The sequence below is a fragment of the Plectropomus leopardus genome, chromosome 5 (assembly GCF_026936395.1).
Source record: "Plectropomus leopardus strain MGB_pleo_1.0 chromosome 5, ASM2693639v1, whole genome shotgun sequence".
Taxonomy (NCBI): Eukaryota; Metazoa; Chordata; class Actinopteri; order Perciformes; family Serranidae; genus Plectropomus; species Plectropomus leopardus.
The window spans coordinates 35243346-35259493 of record NC_142180.1 but is presented as its reverse complement, the minus strand read 5'-3'; the positions used below and the strand labels follow the sequence as shown (position 1 = coordinate 35259493).

At 36.1% G+C, this 16148-nt stretch overlaps 1 protein-coding gene across 4 annotated transcripts in view; it reads left to right on the top strand.

Annotated features, from left to right (window-relative positions):
- Nucleotides 1-16148, top strand: part of lpp (LIM domain containing preferred translocation partner in lipoma) — a 191538-nt gene that overhangs the window by 9660 nt on the left and 165730 nt on the right. The window lies entirely within an intron of this gene.

The window sequence follows — 16148 nt, the reverse complement described above, 5'->3', positions numbered from 1 at the left end:
TGGTTTTGCAAACATCCACTCTAACTGATATCTACACCTTAACAGGTCTGACCTTCCTCCTGGCTCTCACTCTCACACTTCAAACATTTAGTGGCAGGTGCCTGGCAGTAGTAGTAAATGATTTTACTTAGCTTTAAGGGCTGGTGCTGCTGACTTCTGTGATGGTGTGTTGTGATTAACTCTAACTTTTATCTTAAAATTCGCTCAGACTGTATCAACATTCAGCCTTGGAGCTAGTAACCCTGATTGCGTACTAGTGTCAATTGTTTTGTTTTTTTTTCTATAGAATTTTGTTGGATGCTGGATTCTGCATGCTTGCACATTCATTACTGAAAGCCATTTATCTGTTTAGTAGATAATACATAAAGCATGTTTTTTTGCAGTCATGGTTGTTCCCTTTTTTGCCCGCAAGCTGCTTTAATATTTTTCAGTATATATGTTTCTTTGTGTTGCTTTTCTGAAAACATGGCTCTCTAGTACAGTGCACTAATGTGCACTAAACCAATATGTACTTCAAACACACACCCTTAGCATGTCGTTTGATACGTTTTACTCTCAATGAGTAATGGACATGTTAAAATGTGATGACAAACATTGATATAAATTGATGACAATATAATTTCTTGACTGTTGTTCATCATAGAGAGGCAGTCTTTTGTGGTTTTGAGTGAAATATCTCAACCAATATTATGAATAAAATGTTGGTGATCCTTTCACTTTCACTCAAGCTCCATCATCAGATCAAAATTTCAGTGTTTTCAATGCTTTTCTAGTATTTTAATGTGTGTATTAGTGAACATCAGCATGCTAACACATTTAATAAAGGTGGTGAACATAGCAATCTTTATATCTATACTTAAGCATAGTACTAATTAAAGCAATGAGCCACGAGAGATTGGTTTACCGTGATTTTAGGACAGATAAAGGCTGTTATTAGGCACATTTCTGAGTGCAATTTATTAGAATTATTGTAGCTCAATGCCAGGTTAATTTACAACCACAGTATCAAGAATGTTGTAACAAGCAGTTTCTTAACAAATACACCATCCACAAGAGTGTTTTGAGATAGGTCATTGACTTAACCAGTTTAATAAGCAGTAACAGATGCTGATCGTTGGTTACGTCAGTCTCTGGCGATGTCTCCAACACTCTTAAAATGACTTAATCTGGTCTCACTCTACTTTGCAGTTCTTAATTTTAAGATGTTGGCATCCTCGGATTGGGAGAGATTGCATGTTTTCAGTACGAGTCCTCCAAATGAATCTTGTCAACAAATTAAGGCATGATTAACAAGAGCAATTACACTGAGGATCCAACTGAGCTGAGGAGAATCAAGCCAAAGTGGAGGAGATTATCTCTCTTATTAAGGAGAATCACTTTAAGGGTTTGATTACTTTCTGTTTTTGTGTTTAACTCTTCATTACTCTATAATGAATGATGCCTTCTAAACAGCTATTTTTTCTGTGCCGTTGAGAGTTTTAGAGTACAGATTGAACGCTGAGATTGTGTGTGAACATTCGCAGTGGCACCAACAATTATAGAAGTGGAATTGTTGCTGGTTGATTGGAATTAAAATGCACAAGTAGTATTTTTCAAGGCAGTTCTGCAATAATGACCGTGTTTAGTTCTCTTTTATATGCCAGTGTCTGCTTTGTAATTCTGGATTTTAGGACTTTCTCCCAATCTGAGTTGGAAATTTTTCTCTTTCCAATTTAAGCTGGATGGTGTGAGTCAATAAACAACAATCTCAGATGCACACTTTTTTAATAAATTGCAGATTTCTTTGGCCGAGTCCCTTACTTTAATGTTGATTTGGCTGCATGCTGGTGGTCAGTATCGTGTATGAGCATAACTCATCACCTCTGCTGAAGGTTTTCAGCACTTTAAAGGGGGCTTCACCTCCAGACTTTCCCTAAATTTATTGTTCCCACACGCACTCCATGATGTCATGACCCTTCATGGTTAGATGCTGTAATATATGTGATAAATTGTCAGCAGCCTCCGCTAGACACTTTATGTAATGTCTGAGGAATTCTGTTTTTATTTCAGAAATATTTTGGCTAAATGCACTTTGTTCCTTCATGTACTTTTTTTGTACTTTTTCCTTCAGAAAAGCTTCCACTCTTGTTGTACAGCCCATATTTCCCCCTGGAAAGGCCTTGCTTGTGGTGCTGCCAGTGAACTCCATAGTTCAGTTTGGTAGTTCCTTTGGCAATTTGTTGTGTTGAGATCTCTAAAGTTTAAGGATTTTTAAGTGTACCTGATCTTGAACATAATACAATTCTAAATTAGACCCAAATTTAAATATTGCATGTAGTGGTGGGTAATGTATTGAATCAGCTTGTTCCACCATATATGTATATATATTTGTGTGTGTGTGTGTGTGTGTGTGTGTACACACGCTGCAATAGCACCAGTTATATCAATACTGGAGAACATTTCTATAGAATAAAGGGCACTGAAGGCTTTTCTCGATTAGAAAGAAGTTTTCTGTTTTCTCATGACTGGATTCAGCTTACTTGATAGATAGTAAAAGACAGATGGTTCACCCAATCACCTGCCAAGTAGTTTTTGAAAGTGCCTGCCCTTTCACAAACAGATTCCAATGACGGCTTCTCAGATGGTTCTGTGTAACAAACCATCTGGTGCGTCAGGTTACTAAGATATTGCCAGACATATTACATATTAAACTTGTGATATGGATTTAGGAAAAGCCAAATAAACAATGACTTGTTCCATCATACCCGATAAAGTCAGGAGGCTACAGCAACTACAGCTACAGCTTTGTACACTTGGTCATTTTATTATTTGTATGATGAGCAGACAAGCGGAAAGACGAATGACCAGTTCCCAAAGTTGTGATGATGTTGAAGGGTATTTTTACGGGTATTTTTTGTTTGTTTGTTTGTTGCTGTAGTCTTTGCAGCTGCATTGAATCAGTTACCAATTAAACTTTCAGGTTTTTTTTCTGTCTTTCATGTTCTTTCCCATCTTCATGCTCTTAACTCTCTCCCAAAATTCCCATATCTAGTTATCTTATGTTGATATAAGTAATACTTATGTAGTGTTTGACACATTTCAACTCTCAAAAACTGACTTTTTGGGAGGCAGAAATCACTACTAAAACTGGAAGGTTTTTGAAAAAGACACTGTGTTCCCGGGAAAGTTTCTGTTTTTTTGTGAGCATTGGCATTCCCAACGACCATTTTTTTTGGGGGGGAGGTTTACATCTGGTTGATCTGTTCATCAACTCTTGCCAGTAAACAACAGTAATCTTTAACATTGTCACGATGACAGTGAAGTGATTGTGTGCCAAAAGTGACAATTCCTCTGTGCCCCTATCATTTAGGATCACCACTAACTGATTAATCTCAGATTAGGCAGGAGCTCAAGGCTAATGGGACACTTTACACAATGTGACTGATATACTTGCTTGGCATGCAGTGACAGATGCCAGCCTCTAAAGACGGGCAAATTACCGAAGCATGTTGTTGGCAAAACACAGAGCCATTATTGATGTGCCAAAGTATATAAACTGCAAACCACATGAATCGGATCACAGTGACGAAGGGATGAATGATGTCAGCGGACATGGTTAGTGATGCAACTTAAAACATTATTTTACTTTTAAAACGACATGTAGTGAAACCAACCCATGGACATTTATTTATGGTGTGAAGGTCAATATTATCAACATTGTGAAAGAAGCTTCCTCACTTGAAGTTAAAACAAATCTTGTCTCTTTTTCTTTTACCAGAGTTGGTAAATATTAGACTAACATTGACTTTTTTTAAGCTTAAAAACCTCTTGAAAGTAGTTTTAAAAGGTCTTTATGATGCAGGGGAAGTATTCATATCACAAAGCACTCATGACAAAAAAGTGACTGTAAATTTATTGGGCTTTAAGAGAGTATCAGCTATACAAAATGTTTCCGTCCACTCAAACACCCCCCCCCCCCAGTCAAGTAAGTGTCGATAAAGGCTATGTCGCCCCATCAAGTACCAGAGAACAATGACTTTAACCCTTTGAAACCTTGGCAAATTGGCTCAACTTTTTTTTTTTTCCAAAAACATGGGGAAAAGGCAATGAGTAACTTCATAAAGAAAGAAATAAGAAATTAGCAAGAAATTAGAAAAAAGTACCTCAAAATGTGCTCAATTTTAAACCCACTAACCAACCAAATGAAAAAAACAAACAGGGATAAAAAGCTTAAAAAATCTCATTTTTCTATAAAATAATTTAAAATTTAAAATTACAATAATTAGAAACATAGTTCCCTAGAAGTTTTTTTTACTGCCTCTTTAAAAAAATAGTTTTTTAAATCTACAAATTTCCTGCAATTTGAGGAGCATTTCTTCACAAGTTTCTTTTTGCCCTTTCCCCCATATTTTAAAAAGAAATCAAACAAATTTGTTAAGGGTTCAAGTTTCTAAGTACCTGTGAAAGGTGTCTGAATGCAGCGCAAGAAAAGTGATGTTGATCCAGGTTTCAAAGGGTTAAATCATAGATGCTGAGGTGAACCTAGTTAAATTCTAAAGTGGTGCTGCAATAGTAAGTTAAGATGTATTTATCAAAATGTAAGCAAATCTATAGTCAGCTGTTGTGGTTGTTTCTGATGAAGATTTTTACACGGAGCAAAAATTAACGTGAAAAACTGAGGAGGAGATGATAGCTGTTTCCTAAAAGCTCCATTTTACATGCCCACATGGATACAAAATAACCAGATTTTTTAAAAAAAATCTCCACTTTAAAAGGTGTTCTCAAAAATCTAGTTTGATTAGTGACATTAAAGTTTGTTTGCATTGATGAGAGGCTAAAATTTAAAAGGAAGTATCTGTTCTCACAATCATCTGTATACTTGTCGTCAGGGCCTAAATAAAGCTTGAAAGTTAGTCTTGAGATGCTCCTGACACCTGAAGAAAGCTGTTGAAGTGTTTGGTAAACGCTATGTCTCAAGGAAGCTGTTAACGAGAAGCTGATAATGTAAAGCATTGTGTTTGTGTTTGAGATGTTAAGTGCTTAATTAAATGAGAGAGTTCTGATTCGTGCCACATCGGGCACAGCACCTTTTGTTCTGCCTCAGTCTCATTGTGTCACAGTAGCTGTGAGTTTCTGGTGTCAGCAGTGGAAATTTTACCCCTATCACTCTTTGACAGCGCCGTGTTAACAGAGCTGCATTTATCAGTCTACTGGCACACTGTACATGTGCATATTTCACGTGGCTCATTGGCAGGATTAATTGCCAACAAGTCCCCTGTGGTCCAGGAATGCAATTACCTACTGACCCAGATCATCCTCTTGGCTGGAAGTCGCTGTCTCTGTTCTGGCAGAGTTACACCTGGGACTAAATCTTCACTTAACCTCACTCTCACCCCTTCTGCATCCTCACATCAGGACAGTCTATGGTTTTTATGACTCTCTGTGATGTTCAGGAATTAAAGATATCCATTTACTTTACCTCCTGATCCCTGTTAAGCCCGGTATACTCTGTGCGATTTTGGGCTGTCCCAGATGAAAGATGACCATTGTGCAAGAAACGTGGTGATACGTTTGGTCGAGGCTCTAAAACAGTGGTCCTATGTCACACAGTGAGAGAGGTTCAAGAACGGACATTGTGCAATCAAAATTCAGTTTAATTTAGTACATTGCTTTTGTCATAAGCTGTCGAAAAACTAATGCGTATGTAAAATGGGTGCACAATGTGGTAATAAATGCAAAAAGTATAGAACTTTGTTTTTGCTTATGCACCAGGCGATGCAGTTGGAAGAAGCCAGAAAAGGTTTCTTAGTTAAGGAAAGATAAAAAATTGTGGCTAAAATGGATAGTCAGAAATGTCAGAAAAACAAGGAAAACTTCTCCTGTGTATCCAGTATATGAAGTGAATAGGCATGCAATCAAAGACAGCCTGGCATAAAATTAGCATCAACTCAGCATTTAAAACCCGGAACAGACATCTCTTATGATATTCAAAATCTTAGATTGGATCTAGTCTCATTTCTCTATATCGATATATTATCAATATAGTGACCAGCTGTGCTGTAGATTTTCTTGATTAATCGATTATTCATTTAACATTATTTATCATTTAACATCATTTAACAGTAAAAAATAAAAGTGACTTCATCAAATGTCTTATTTTAGTTCATTTTAGAACCCAGAAATGTTTGTCGTTTTTACTTGAAAAATGACTTGAAGTTTAAAAAAAGTTGCTGATTTATTTTGATAAAATAATTGATTAACTGACTAATCGTTGAAGCTCTAGACAATCCACCTCAGCATGAATTCTTATTCTTGTATGTTATTGTGTCGGATTTTGGTCATTTATTCATACTGATTAACCTGAAATTGAATTCTAGGCACGACATGGAAACAAACAAACAAAAGTAAAAAAAGCCAAAGCTTAACTAAATGGAAACCATTTATTTCTGTTGCTGTTAAGAGCACTAATGCAGTAAGATTTAGACTTTAAAGCACTGCTAATGCTGTTATAAGTCTATAGGAAGAGGTGGAGGGGACTTCCACACACTGTTGGTTTGTCACAGCATAATAGAGAGAAAAGCTTCTTTGTGTCTCCACATGTGCATTTACTTGCACTATTCTCATGTCATGTCTAAATACATAAGAGGGTAAAGGTTGCGGTCTGCCCCAGAATGTGCCTCATTAATGGCTTATCTAATTGTATATGATGTAGCGTGCATTGTAGATAAGTACCACTGTCACTCTCAGCATCCACACAGCCTGTCTACACATGGCCCGCTTGAGATGTGAGCTCAATGCATGCGGTTTTTTAGGTTGTGGGGTTTTAAGCTGAGGGTAAGAGGGACCTTACGTGTCAGGTTTGAGGTCACTTATGTTAATATCAGACAGATCCAGTACATTAGATGCATTTATCTTTTAAATCTCTTCAACTTTCATTTGTTTTAGAAGCATCAAATTAGGAGGAAACATCCAAAGCAAAGCCCTAGATTTGTTTTGCCACCTTTCAGGGATTGCACTTGTTATCCAAGAGCTCTGCTCTGTGCTGGTGTTGCACAGTTTTCCTGATAATGATAAAAGCATCAAGAAGTGAGCCTCGGGCATTTTTTCTTCCACACTCAGTAACTTAGTAACTATATCTCAATGAACATCAGTTATTGTAAAGTTTTGATTTCTATTAATGCCATTATGAGACAACACTATTCATCTACGGTGATACTTTTTTAGTATGTGAAGGGGGAGGCTTGTTTTTGTCCCGTGTTTGTGTGTTTGCTTTGCTGCATGATGACGAAAGCTCGGTGATCTTGACGATAACACAACATGACTTTCTCTCCTGTAAAGGAACATAAATTCCAAAGTAAAGAGATATTTTCACTGAATCTGTTTCAAGAGAGCAGTTGGAATCAATATTTTTTCCCGTGTTATATATACTGAGATAATTAACAAACCTAAAATAAGTATGGAAAAATAGCAAATGCATAGGTACTTTAAAATAGATTAATTTAAATGTACTACTCTGCTTTTTCATCAGCTGGAGAAAAACGAATGCGTATGTAAAGGGTGGTGTACAATGCAGAAATAAATCAGAAAGGTAGAGAGCTTTTTTGGCTCATGCACGAGGTGATGCAGTTGGGACGAGCCAGAAAAGGTTTCTTGGTTAAGGATCGAAGAAAAAAAAGCGTTTTAGGCTAAAATGCACAGATATCTGTCAGAAAGGGCTTTCAGCAAGAAAAGCAAACATCTCCAGTGTATCCAGCTATCAAATGGATAGGCGTAATTTCCTCTCTTTCTCTTTCCTCTTTGTCATTACTGTAATATAATTGTTATTTATGACATCTATTGCACGTTTGTCCGTCCTGGAAGAGGGATCCCTCCTCAGTTGCTCTTCCTGGAGGTTTCTACCATTTTTTGCCCCCTTTTTTTTTGGGAGTCCTTAGATGATGTGAGGGTCTAAGGACAGAGGGATGTCATATGCTGTAAAGCCCTCTGAGGCAAACTGTGTTTTGTGATAATGGGCTTTATAAATAAAATTGAACTGAATTTTGTCAGGTAGTCAGCTCGTATTACAGCCATGCCTCGAACACTTTCTCTAAAATGTAAACAAAGTTTTGCGAGCTAAAATAATAATAATAATAACTTTATTTATATAGCCCCTTTAAAACAAAGTGCTTTGACAAGCAAGGCAAAGCAGAAGCAAGAAGGGTTTTCTTGTAGAGGTAATACAATTATAAAAGCCAAACAATAATGCCGAACTGAGGCCAGACAAAAATTAAGGTAGAATTAAACAAGATATCTGAGGCAAAAACATATTAGAAGAAAGGCACAAGCCTCTTGATATGGTAATCACACATTTGATTGGATACAGTTATCGAATCAAAAGTCATCAAAAATATTTAATGTTACAGAAAGAGAAAAGGGATGGACTTTGGTCTTGAAATACAATTAAACACAAATTTAATATATGAATAGATAACTGAACTGTCGACACTGAGTCAAAAACGGAAAAATCTGATCGGATCTGCTCCTCTATAGAACTTTTTATGGTAAACGTGGTTGACGCGTGGTGATTGTTAACTCACAAAATCTTCTCTGCAGCACCATTATCAGTGACGGCTGAACCACTGTTTGAACCATTAAAAAAATCATCATAATGTAGCACTACTGGGAGCTTCTGCAGAATCTAATGATTTTGACAGGAGCTCAGAGCTCAGTAAAGACCCTCTGTGGTATGGATACTCGTCCCTCTGCATGCGCTCTCTGTAACATGGATACTGCACATGCAGACATAATCATATAATGACAATCATTTTTGTATTAAGACAGAGCCTAATGATGCATTAAGGTTGCCGACTGACTGAGGCCTCAAAGACTATAATGTTATCTTCATGATCAGTGCAAGTGCTTGAGTGCAGGAGGGTGCAAAGGCTCCAAATATAGTATGAGAAATAGGACAACTCTCTGGAAATTGGTTGTTACCTGTGCAGATGCATTTCTGTGGCTGTTATTATCACGTCTGAAGCACAACAGACGTGTAGAAAGTAGGGCTGTGCAATATGACAAAATATATCCACGATAAAAAAAAGGTCTATCGTTTCATATTATGCAATATCGTTTATTGCGTTAACTTCATCTGATAATGCTACATAATGCACGGCACCAAAACAAACAAACATGGAGGAGCTTGAAAGCGACACTGAACACGGAGATTCAGCACAAGACACTGACACTTACTGGCGTACTCAAAACAAGAAGGAGCTCAAAGAGGGGCCACTTCTGTGGTTTGGACACGGTTTGGGTATTAAAAGTGAGACACAGAACTAGGGTTGGGTGAATATACAGCAAAAACATCAACATTTCTGACCCTAGATGAGCTGGGTCCTTCAAAATAAAAGCATCATGGGTCCACTTTAATTTATTGAATTATAACAATTCTTTATTTAACTTAATATAATTACAATTAATTTAACCTTGCTTACATTATAATAGTATTTTATTATCTTTGTTATTTCTGAAGAAAATCTATGCACACCTGTGTGACAGGTGCATCAGATCTTCATCAGGGTCTGCTAGATTAAAACGTTGACTTTTTTACTCAGTAAATATGTAAGCAGTAAGTGTGACAGTGTGCGGTAGTTTCTCTCTTTATTTTTAGATTAATCTTTAATATAGCTGTAATTTATGTAACTTTATTTTAAGTCAGTAGCTACTTAATTTGTAATAATTTGTAGTTCATTTAATAATTTTGTATTTTAGTAGTTTACAGTAATTTAGAGGAGACTTCAAAATATTGACATAGATATTGTGTATATTGCAATATAGCCTTAAAATATCATGATATTATTTTAACGTCATATCGCCCAGCCCTTGCCCAAAGAAGGTCTCAAAGACATGCTAGGACAGTTGTGAGAGCACAGACTTGAAATGAAATGAAATGAATGTCATAGTCTGAGGGTCTGTGGACTTTGAAGCTGAGTTATAGTGTGACTGGCAAACACACATACAACATGTCATGTATAGTTACAGCGGTCGATGTTCACACTTACAGTCTGCAGCAGGTAAACACAAACAGGTGACAGGAGCAGAGACACAAAAAGGCTGAACTGCTTCAGCAGCAAGACAGTAAAGGCCTGGCAGGCAGGCAGATGACTGGGTCAGGTGAAACCCAGTGGAGGCTACCTGTGGCCAGGTGAGGAATGACATACTGTGAGAAAATATCCAGAAAAGACAGCGAGAGAAGGGAGGAGACACTCAGTCTGTCTAAAGCTGAAGAGTAGAAAGAGAGATGCTTTCCGAGTACAGAGCTAATGTTTATAAGGACCAAAGACTGAAATAATAAGATCAGACTGGAAAAGAACTTTCCTTGTATCTGTATTATTTCCAGCAGTCTGTTTTATTGGATAAGATGACTGTGTAATCAAACCAGTGCACACTGGTTCTTGAAATGTTTCTCCAGTACTCTGTATTACATATTCAAACTTCTCTTTTTTTGTAAGTGTTACTCATTCAAACACATTAAAGATTTTTTTTTTTGCTTATTTTGTTATTGCACTCCACATATCCACTATGTACTGACTAAAGGGTTAAAGGGATAGTCCTGATTTTTTCAACTGGGGTTGTATTAGGTCCTAATCCATAGTCTGCGTATTACATACAGTAGATAGCGGTCGGCACACCCCCAGTTCAGAGAAGCAAGGTAGAAGTTAAGTAATATACTTCTTTGGACCCATCCAAAGAATTATATTACTTAACTTCCAAGCTGCAAGACAAATTTTAGTCAACATAAAAAAAGTCCAAAATAAAAAAAAATCAGTTTATGTATATGCTTTATTAGCAATATTTTCACTACATACATACATTGTCAATTGATATAAATAAAATAGGGGTTGACCATTATTGGTTTCTTGAGGCCAATACCAGTATTGATTATTTGTAGTTAATGAGACCAATAATCAATATTTGGGACTGATATGTATTTACAATAAAATCAGAAATCTTTCTGTTAATATTTAGAATTTAGAATATAACAAATTCCAACAAAACTTTGTTTAAAATACCAAAACTGAAACTTTCACCATCTTATACAGAAATTTTCCAGCAACTTTTTTTATAAAGTCAAGTGAAAATTTAGATAAAAATAAATAGATAAAAATAGCCCCCTGATGTTTTGCAAAAGTTAAAGTTCCTCCAATGTTGACACTTTCTGCACTTTTTAATTAATTAATTTTTATCAGCGATCATGAAATAAAAAGCCGATACAAATAACTGGCAAATTGCCAAATAAAGGCCTCATTAATCAGCAAGGCACATAATCTGTCCACCCCTAAAATAATACACCTTATATTGTAACACAGGATCTGCAGTTTGAATGTTTTTGTAAGAGATAAATTATAATATTATGATCATTCAGAAATTTTAGCCCTCATGATACTATGTGTATTTTAATCTTTGCATGTCATTTCATAAGGTACAATAAAAAATCAAAAAATCAAAGTGAGGGTTTGTGAGACACTCGGCTGCATTCAGCCTGCTCACCTCTAAGTGAGATGCGGCTATATTCTCGGTCCAGGTGAAGCTCTCATGAATGGTTTGCAGGTCAGGTTTATATCAGAGGAGCCACTTGTTTTCCGTCAAGGGTATTTCCTGCACTCCAGTCTGCCCTCAGGCAGATTCCTGTAAGCCCAGTGGTGCTGCACTGTACCTAGTTCAGAAAAGGTAACGTGTACTAATTTAATTTGAACACGCCTTTCACTTTGCTGCGATGCTGTGAAGAAGCGGTTATAAATACACCATAAAGCCCGGGGAAAAGGCCAAGGTGTTTTCAGGGATATGTATTTTTCATTGGTTTGGTCTACCTTTTCAGGCTGTAAACATTAAGGCCCAATCAAACAGTCCATTGTAGGAGCACTTAGAAAGCATGTGTCCACGGAGGAAATGGACCTGGTGCTCCTAAGCTTTGGTGGATCTGTTCGAGAATAATGTTTGGGTCAGTTCCTTTAAAAAAAAAAAAATAGAAAAAAACATCATGAGTATTCAAACACTTCATATAAAGCCTATAAAAATAGCAGAATGATGTCGAGTGAAGCATGAAGATGAAGGTTAGAAGAAGGGTGTGACACTTGTTTTTAGTCTCTCTCAAGCCTGTCCATCATAACCTCATAAATAAAGACCTTTTCAGGGCCTAAATTGCATTTCTTTGACAGATTCTGGGTCTTTAGAAATGTGTTAATGGTCTAATGTACTTGGATGATCACTTGTGTTTGATAGCAAATTGCTCTATCTGAATGTTTAATGGCTTTGATAATTTGAGTATTTAGCTCATTGTGTTTTTTCTCTCGGTCCACAAGGCCGAAAATAGTTTAACCTAAGTTATCATAATGGATTTGGCATTGAGTGAAATTGGCTCATTTTATGTGGCGATTAAAAAAAATATGCCCGAACACTTTTCAGGGTCTGCGGTGTGACAGCAAGTCTTTATGAATAACCTTTTTAACTGGGCTTAATGTAATGTGAATACATGCTCTGTCTGCAGGAACGCATGCCTAATTAGATGCAGTTGTGTGAGGTCACGTCCAACAATAGAAAAGCAGTTTAGTTTATGTGGTGATGAGCAGCTCAGCCGTCTGACGAAAATGTTGGCGTTGTGTATTTCCGCAAACCAGGAATATGTAACATTTGTACATTTCATATGTATCATATCAATGTTTATAATGGAGTTGTGTATGAGCCAACTACATCATCTGGAGGAAGAGAGGATGGCGTATGGTGTGAGACTCAGGTGACACAGTTAGAGACTACAGACAATTCAATTTTATTTATAAAGCCAAATATCACAAATTACATTTGCCTCCAAAAGACAATGAAACCTGTTGTTTTTTAGCAAATCATTGCAGTGTTAACCAGCTTTTTAGCCACCAAACATGGGTTGTTTTCAAGCGACCCATCACTTTAGCCTCATTCCCACTGCACAAAAAAAAATACCCTGCTAAAATCTGGCTTTTTTAATGCGATGAGGATGCATACAATCAACATTCACACCCTGGTCAAATGATTCTGCAGTAAATATCGCCTCCAGCTCCGATCAGCATTGATATGAACACAACGCCCAGATGAATGTGCTAATGTCAGCTGCTGAACCGGCGAGATGCAATGACGTGCTGTCACTAATTACCATCCGTCTCCTCCTAAGCAGCGTTAAAACACTGATCCAAATACATCTTAAACTTAAAACCCTTAACAAACGATTGCTGTAATTTGCATCAAAAATTGTTCTTTCCACTGAGTCAAATCTCTGTCAAACTGCAGCACAGATATAAAACACATTATTAGGTTCAAGGGATTCGGGGATTTCACTATAGGTGTCCATCTAGGCTACAACCAACAATTATTTTTATTGTTAATTAATCTGACACTAATCAATAAGTTTTTTGGTTCATAAAATATGTGAAAATATTGGGAAATTGTCAATCAGCGTTTCCAAAAGCCCAAGATAACATCCTAAAATGTCTTTTTTTGTCCACAATCCAAAGTTTACTGTCATGGAGGAGGAAAGAAACCACAAAATATTTACTTTTAAGAAGCAGGAGTCAGATATTAGCTACCGATTCAGTTGACAACTAATCAGTTGATTAATTGTTGCAGCTCTGTTGTCTTGTTGTGTTCCTCATTACACCAGAACTTTTAAAGTTTCTTCAGTATCAAAGTAATCCTTTGAATAAAGTCTCTTAAAAAATGTCACCAGCACATCATTAAACTCATTAAAAACAAGGGGTACTTGTGTGATTTAAATGAAGAAAATTATATTAAAGGTTTTTGTTATTTATTGGGTAAGTTTAGCAGTCTTTATTTCAGCACCTGGGGCTGTTCAAATAGCCTGGTGTAGAATGAGGCACAATGCATCAATCATTGTTGGGGCAGTACAAAATATCACAAGTTGATATTTATTAGGATTTCTGAGCATTTTATCAACATTTTATCTACTGTATAATCATGTAAAACTGTGCAAATTTTAAATCAAACTACGAAGTAATAATATTTTTTTGCGGCAGGACCTGATTTGGCACAGCTGCTGTTTGTTTACGACAGGCACCATGCTAGTACCACCATATAAATATATTACAACTCTGCTGTAAACGTGCTGGTAGACTGCAGTTGGCAGCTGAGAGACAAACACAAAACCATGATCCCATCTGACCTGCGTTTTCCACCATTTCTGGCCAGATCGCCCATTACACAACTCTGTCTTTGCTGGCTGCGTCCCCAGATGTTTTAGCACAGAATGTGCTGAACACCCTTTTGTTTGTGTTTGGATCTGCAGCTCAGAGACTGTTAGTCGGAGATCAATCACATTTAGTGGAAATGTTTCAAGTCCTCCACCTCTCTGGGAAAAAAATCAGAGCATTTAGTTACATATTAATGCTACTGTATATCAAGTAATTTTTATGGTTTGGTTATTCACACATTTCTTAGCTGGAGAGGAAATTCCTGTGAGGACTGGTTTTAATAATTGTGTCTGTTAATCTGGCTGTGATGATAAAAAACTGTTGTTTTTATGTGGAAGTGTTTTTATAGGGAGTGCGTTTGGGTAACTGCATGTGCAAAGCGTGGAGCTGCTGAAATATAGTATTAGCACTCATTTTACACCCAGGGTAAATAAAGGTATAAATAAAAATTGAATAGCAATGGTGCACAATTTGAGCTTATGGCGAGACAAGCAAACAGGAAGTGAGGCATATTTCCTTAACACTTAATAAGGTCCCCAGCTGGCTGTTACTTTCTCAGTCAACTTTGTAGGCGTAGATGCCTCGGTAGTTATTGTATATGTAAACAGCAGAAGTTTGGCCGTGGTGGTGTTGTAGAGGCTGTTTTCACTGCTCTGTACCTCATGGTATGTTTTTAAATGAGAGAAACTCAACATGACTTTACAGGAATTTCTGTATTCAAGAAACAATACAAAGTACAAGGTACATTTATTTGTTATTTTTTTAAACACGTAGTTTAAAGATAGTGAAATTAATGTGTCAGTTATTGAGGACTTATGTCAAGTATCATTGTATTAAAGTCAAAGGGGCTAATTCATGGAACAACTAGTGTGAAAAAGAAACCATCAATATTAAATAACAACAAACAACATATTGACAGGAAATGAAGTGGATGATTGGAGATGGTAGATAAGTTTTTTAATTTGATCTTTTTTGTATTTTAAAAGTTTTATTTTTAGTTGATTGATTTAATTGAGTCGTGTATGATGGACACTTGGGCGGAAAGTGGGAATATTATTTTTATTATATTAGTTTATATTTAAACTATAAATATTTGTTTTACTTAAAATGTATTTATTAACATATTAAAAAAAAAAGGTTGACACTTGTTATCTTATTAACTTCTTCCAGTGTTTTTCCGACATGAGATACTTATTTTTATATTTTTTAAAATCTTTTTTTTATTAGCATATTAGAAATAAAAATCTAATAAACAAACACATGTACCCATTGCAGAAAATACTTCTCAAGAAAAAGTGTTGACACTGAGCTCTGTAAAGTATTCGGAAAAAATGGGACACTGTCTCTTAAAAGGCGTGTAGCTGTAGAGTAATGTCACTTTTCAATACAATGAATACAAAGAATATAATTCCATGTATTTATTGGGGGTGAAAGCAGTAATCTAACTGGCAGATATCTCACCACGTCAGCAGATAAAATTATATCTAAATACATGATTCTAACCTTTATATCACTCTTCGAAATATAAGAAAATATGTTACTGTTGAATTTATATATTTTAACACTTTTTATTTATTCCCAGATGTACACTAACTAGAGTAAATTTTTTTTTTTTTTAATTTCTAATTAATTCAATTAATTAATTATAAAGGTAATTAAATGACAAAAAATGTGTTAAATGACAAAAAAAGCCAAGGTCTTGTCTGATCCAAAATATTTTCAGTTAACAATGAGAAGCAAATTGTGGTATTGTGGAAGCCAGAACCAGAGAACGCTGCTTAAACAAATGTCAAAATTGTGGCAGAATAATTTTCTGCTGATCAATCGGTTCACTTCAGTTTATTCACAAAACACTTAAAATACAGGATAATAAAGTGCAATTTATAGAACGTAATGGAGATATGTAAAATGGGACATCCTGACCGTAAGCAGACCATATTTAAATGTATGATT